We start from the raw sequence: 6,550 nt of genomic DNA on the forward strand, positions 1-6,550 counted from the left end.
ACACACACACACACACACACACAAAAAGCAACTCTCCCTTCCCCAAAAAACCTAGCAAGCATAACAGTGATGAGTGTTTCAAGAAAAGTTGTTGAAGGTCACTTTTTAAACTGATAAACCCCGAAGTACAAGCAGTGCTTCTCTAGGATAAAACATACTTCAGCAATAGCTAGCCTCCATGGAAACATTTTATTTATTTATTTATTTATTTATTATAAGCCCCTAAGAGGGGCGGGTCTTAAGCCAGATCCCTTACTCAGGGTTCTGGTCCAGTAGCACAACTAGGGTGGGCAAGAAAGGCACCCACCCCAAGCACCAAGTTAAAAGGGGTGTCAGAATCATCCTCCATGCCTGTGGAGCCCACACCTCAGCAGCATTGCATGCCAGGAACTCCAAAACAGTTCCCAGCTGCTGTTGCTTTAAGACCAACAGATCTGGGGCAGACAGAACATGTACAATGGCAGCAGCAGCTTAGCCACTAAGGCTGCTGCCCCGCACCACCCCCCCATGCTTGGGCTCATGCCCTGTCACCCCATTCTCAGAATCTGTGCCCTGCTCTCACCACTCTCAGAACCTGCCTTCTCCCCCCCCACAGTTTGCCCAGGTACCAACCTGGTTTGTTATACCACTGTTCCGGTCAACTGAGTAGGTAGCTCCCAGTTCACTATGCAAACTTCTGTGGTTTGCTTCTTGGCAGAGACTAACCCTAGGTGTCTAACAAGCCTATGGTTCTATCAGGCCTCGGAGCAATGAAAAAATGTGTTGCCATGCTGAGTGTTGCAATGCCTAATTCAATGCTTGGATCTAATATGAAGTAATTCTCTCAAGATCATGAGGAAAGCTTAGAAAAGAACAAGGAATTTAGGTCTCTCCAGTCCTAAAGTAGTGACCTTGCCAGTGAACCATCTTCTCTTCTATGGTACTCAGCTACAGATCTTTGAAAAGGTTCTTATATGTTTCTATCTGAAGAAAACTGTCAAAGTAAAATCTTGGATATGTGTGCTGCCAATACAGAGAGTTGGTTCTGACATGTGCAGACAGCCTAGGCTAGTGGAAAATTCCATAGCATGGTCAGAGCCTGCCCCCTGCTTGACCCCTGCGCCTGCCACTCAAACATGACCTAGTTTTCAGCTTGCACATGCTCAGTCGTACGCAGAACCTGATCTGACGCATGCTCAGTCCTTCTGCAGCATGACATAATTTGACCAGAAAATTCCATGAGCAGAGCGATTTGATTGGCCACCATATTCTTATAAAGGTTTGTGAGTCCCCACCGTGGTGTGGGTGTTGGTGATTGGCGTAGGTGTTTGGTGTGTGAGGGTTTAGGAGAAAGAGCTGCTCAACCTGTAAACAGAGGCTGCTATTAGCAGGGACTGTGAGACAGGGAGAGATTGGGTCTCAGGCCCTGGGTCTTCTCCTTTTAACTCCACACTTTGTATTAGTTTTCCCAATTTCGTTTATCTTCGTATTGATCTTCTGGTTATTGGACTGACTCTGGCACCGGCTACCGACTACGATTTGGATCATCCCAACCTACCTTGATCATGACCTCATCTCATCCTACCTGGCATTCAACCTCGGCACCGTTCACCACTCTCTGATCAACCGTTGTCCATTTGGACTGGCGTCACGATGTTTCTTCGTTCTACGAGTTACAGTTTTCGTTGTTCGCTTCCATTTCCCATTTAATGAGCTGTTGACCAGCCCTGGGACTAGCTAGTGGGCAGCCGCACCTATCCCTCAGGGGGTAGAAAGCAAGGGCTCACTAGCAAACCCCGTGGGCCAACAGACCCCTTTGTCGTTGTTTATTCGTTCCATCACTGTAACTGAAGAGCATCGTTACCTACGCCTCACAAGCGTAAGTTAATAAATCTACCTTATTTGAAGCCATACGAGTCTTGTGCCTCAGAACTCCTCGCCAATAATCCCGCCTATTTCGTTCCAAGCCACCGCCCGGCCCACCGTGACCTTGGGGCCTTTGTTCGGCACCGACAAAAACAACGCATGCACAGATCCTTCTGAACAACGTCTTGCATTTTTTGTGCAAACAGATTACATATACACAGTCTACAAGTTTAACAAACGAGAAGATGGGGGAGAAAAGCTGTCTTCTAATACTGGATTTATAAGGGCCTGCCACGCATTTAAATTAAAGCAGAAGAGAAACCAACTTTAAAGTTGTGACACAGTTTTAAGCACTAACTGGTGACTGGCTCTTTTTATAGCTGGATAGACATTTTTATGCTGTGACAACTACTTTGGACTTGTGGTTGGTCTAAATTTATTCCGTGATTAACCAGTTAATCACCTAATACATATAATGTGTGGCAAGGACCTAAGAGAGTAAAAGATCCTCCTAATATTTAAGTCTTATAAAAGGGATGGGTCCTTCCTCACCCAGGAGATTCAGTACAGTCCAAAACAGAGTGTATTTTGTGGGTGTTGAATAAATAATAAAACTACTGTATAATTAAAGCAGCATAGAAGCAGGCAACTGAAATATTAAAGAGCAAAATGAACAGAGTCATCACTATCACTAAGTAGATGAGCAGTGACAGACAGAAGTCAAGATAAAATGTATCCTTAAAGGTGGGGGGTGGGGAAATAAAGTATTAACAGGCATTGTTATAAATGAGAGAAAGGAGAAATAGTTGAGACTGGTGTTTATCTCTACCCTCTCACCCTTTTTGTACAGAGGTTGTATTTCTAAAAAGGCCAGAACATTGTTATCCTCTATTCTTCACTCAACACTCAGTCACACATATTTATGATTTAAAAGAAAGTCATTCAGGCAAGTTTTGACAGGATTTTTGTGACATGTTCAAGGAAAATGCATGCCCTACTCTAGAACTGGAAAAAGATAGGGACCAGGAAAACTTCTGCTTATCACGTTGGAGAATGTCACTTATGCTATGAAGTATGCAAACATAGAGGAAACTTGAAAAAACACAAAGAAGAAAACCAAAAATATTTGATTGTTATAAAATAACCTCAGGATAGCAAGGATGCTTGTGGTGCTCTATAGACACACCAAGTAGAGCTGCACAAGATAATGCACTGCTACACAGAAATACCCAGGTTAGCTAGAAATGAACTAGCTGAGTTACTAGAAGTAGCACATCCACATTAGTACAGTACCTGAAAAGGAAGGTGTATTGGGATAGGTACTGCACTAACGAAACAACATTGCTTCTGTCACCCAAACTAGCTCATATGGAACTAGTCAGCTATTTCTCTGCATTGCACTGTACTGTGCGATATAGACTTGCCCATAAAACTTCCTGGCTATGGTTTAGCATACAGCTGGACAGGAAACACATCCTCTGTATTGTAAAACTTAAGATTAAAAAAAATTCCCATCCACATTGACACCAGGATCCTTTGTGTCCTGATTGGCAGGCTACTGCTTATTTTGAGGTAAGTCTGCTGATGTCTTCTACTGGAGCTGTTCCACTTGGTATAAATAATAAAATATTCGCTGGGCTAAAAAGAGACAGTCAAAAGGTCAGGGAACTTGCCTGGACTGTAAGAGACCCAAGTTCACATTGCTGGCTCCATTTACTATTGCCATCATTTGTACAAAACAGAGCAGCTTCAACAAGACGGCTCAAGAGAGCCTCATAACACATTAAGAGACAGCTTTATGCATACAGTGCTCCATTTGCCTGTGACGGACCTGAATCTAAGTCTTTCCTTGTGTCCAAATCTAACAAAGGGTGCCCCACATTCAAGCCATATTTTACACTTTGGCATCCCACAATAAAGCTGTGTCTCCTAACAATGCAGCTATTGGCTTCTGTCATGGGCATCTGCCCAGATGAATGGCCAGGCCGCAGAGAAATGGCAGAATGCTAGGCCATAACATGAGCCTCTGGACGGGTGACCCCTGTCACGCTCACGAGGCAGGGAAGTCAAATGCATCAAACTGCCATCGAAGCACGAAAGAAATTGCAACATAACCGGCTAAGCAGAAAACAATAAGGAAACTTCAGTGAGGAAGGGGCTACTGACGAGTGAACAGAATGCTGGCAGGAAGGTAACACAATTGGCCAGTAAAAATAAGTGAAAAAGAGTAAGGGTATAAAAGGGTAGAGCCACGAGGCCCTGACGGGGGAAGTTTGAACCGTAACTTCAAGCGTCAAAAGACCCGCAGACTGATCACCCGCAGGGTCGCCCCCGCCCCCCCCAAGCGCTGCCTCGGGTCGTTCTTGAAGCCTCCATGAAGAGATTAACGTTCCCAGCCATGAAGCCACTCCTTTTGTTTGCTGTAGTGGTAAGCGTGCATGTAGCATGTAAGACTGTAGTCATTTATGTTTGTATTTGTCTGTCTTTCCTGTAAGAGACATGAGCCGTTGACCAAGTCTGGGTCTAGAGTCTTGGCTAGCCGTACCAAGGTCATCCGCGATCTTGAAAGCAAGGAGCCTTGACCTGAACCCCGTGACTCAACGGACGTAATTTCCCGCTTAGCTGTTTGTAGTTATTTTGATTGATTATGTTTTGATTCTTAAATGACCTTTTAAGAAATATAAGCTGTTGACCAGTTCTGAGACTAGAGCCCTGGCCAGCCGCACCAAAACCACTCGTGGTTTTGAAAGCAAGGAGCCTTGACCCGAACCTCGTGACCCAACGGACATTGCTCCTCAGCTTTGATTGTTTGATTATTGTGTGTTGTCATAGATTAGTATTATATAGAAAATCATTTGCTTGAGTTGTCAGTATTTTATAGGTTAAAGCCAAATAAATATTGCATATTAATCATAAACTGTGTCCTCATTGGTGTCCAGCCCACCAACCTAGCTACAACTGGGCATTTTCAACCTAGTGCAACAGCTTCTATCGTTAAAGCTGTTTTACTGTCATCATCAGAAGTGGTACTTTTGTTGTGAAAAGTTTTTTATTTGGAGGAACCAGCATTTTCTGGCAAAAAACAATGGAAAATTCCCAACCAGGTCTACTTTGTCAAATCCAGAGTTGAAATATCCCAAAGCAAATTGGCAGGTTTTTTGGGTAGCTTTAGATTTTGATTCCTTTTAACTCTTCAAATATACAATCCTTCTCCAATGTTTCAAATATTTGAAAACATAAGTTTTTATCCTGAACTAACAGAGAGTATCCATTAGAACACAATGAAAGAACTACATAACTAGAGCCTGCAAAACACAGACTCTGTATGGGCTGATCCTTCCACTGAAGTCAATGGAAACCACTGTCTTTTAATTGGATGCAATGAGCATACAGATTATGTACAATTTATGATGCAACATTGGTTTTTCATTACAAACTCTCCTTTCCTTTATAGTGCTTGTTACTGCAGTAGTGTTGATGTTATTTTTCACTTTTCCTTGCCCTCTACTCCATTTTTCAGAATCCCACCTGAATTGAATGGAAACCCTATGGCTGTGGAATGCAAGTCAAATTCAGAACCATACATTTTTGAGTTAATAAAAAATTAGACAGAATTAGTTTCCAAGCCTTAATATCTTCCTTTTAATACAATTACTAGTGGACACTGATTGGGTACTTAAATTGATCAGTATCTCTAGAACCTCATCATTCTTACTAAATACAAGTTGGAGAGAATACAGCAGAGAGTAACAAAAATGGTGAGGGGGCTGGGGCACATGACTTCTGAGAAGAGACTGAGGGAACTGGGCTTATTTAGTCTGGAGAATAGAAGACAGAGAATATTTGATAGCAGCCTTTAACTACCTTAATGGTGGTTCCAAGGGAATAGAGCTAGACTGTTCTCAGTGGTGCCAGATGACAGAACAAGGAACAACAGTCTCAAGTTGCAGCAAGGAAGGTTTAGGGTGGATATTAGGAAAAACCTCTCACTAGGAGGGTGGTAAAGCACTGGAACAGGTTACCTAGAGAGGTGAAGGAATATGCATCCTTGGGAGGTTTTAAAGCCTGGCTTGACAAAGCCCTAGCTGGAATGATCTACTGGTTTCTCTCACTTTATGCGGGTTCTATATGTGCAAATTTGCTTTTATGCAATGACCCTTTTTATACCAAAAATTCATTATATGCAAGGTAAATTCACTCTGATGCGATTGGTATGGTGGAAGCCCGCAGTCAGCTGCTTTCTGAGGTGCATTGTGGGAGTGACACACACCAAAACAGAGTCTCCTGTGTGGATCTGTGCTCCTCGCTCACTGTCTGTGACACGTGTTTCTGTAGTTACCATCCCTGGTATGATAGTGCCCTGTGCGTGTGTGTATGGTCTGCTGTTGGTGAGTACCAAAATTGTCTTGTAAAAGTGGTAGAAATGGTTCTGGGGGTCAGTGCACTCAAAGTCTTAGAATAGTTTATAGTTTCTAGGGTCGGAAGGGACCTGAGTAGATCATCTAGTCCAACCCCCTGCCATGCCAGGAAATAATACTGGGGTCAAATGACCCCAGGAAGATGTTCATCCAACCTCCTCTTAAAACCCACCAGGTAGGAGCCAGCACCACTTCTCTTGGAAGTTGGTTCCAGATCCTAGCTGCCCTGACCGTGAAGTAGCGCCTCCTGATATCTAGCCTAAACCTGCCCTCTGCCAGCTTGTGAC

At 43.4% G+C, this 6,550-nt stretch overlaps 1 protein-coding gene and 1 long non-coding RNA gene across 2 annotated transcripts in view; one reads left to right on the forward strand and one right to left on the reverse strand.

Moving 5' to 3' along the window:
* The window catches only part of GPR158 (G protein-coupled receptor 158), a gene marked incomplete at its 5' end in the record, with an annotated part of 371,372 nt that overhangs the window by 118,054 nt on the left and 246,768 nt on the right, over positions 1–6,550 (reverse strand). The gene's annotated exons all lie outside the window — the stretch shown is intronic.
* Positions 6,201–6,550, forward strand: part of LOC109307789 — a 7,863-nt gene continuing 7,513 nt past the window's right edge. Inside the window, exon 1 of the long non-coding RNA XR_002100361.1 lies at positions 6,201–6,306. This is a non-coding gene — a long non-coding RNA (uncharacterized LOC109307789). The remainder of the gene's footprint in view (positions 6,307–6,550) is intronic.

The sequence above is a fragment of the Crocodylus porosus genome, unplaced genomic scaffold, assembly GCF_001723895.1.
Source record: "Crocodylus porosus isolate Cpor-Errol unplaced genomic scaffold, CroPor_comp1, whole genome shotgun sequence".
NCBI classification, from domain to species: Eukaryota; Metazoa; Chordata; order Crocodylia; family Crocodylidae; genus Crocodylus; species Crocodylus porosus.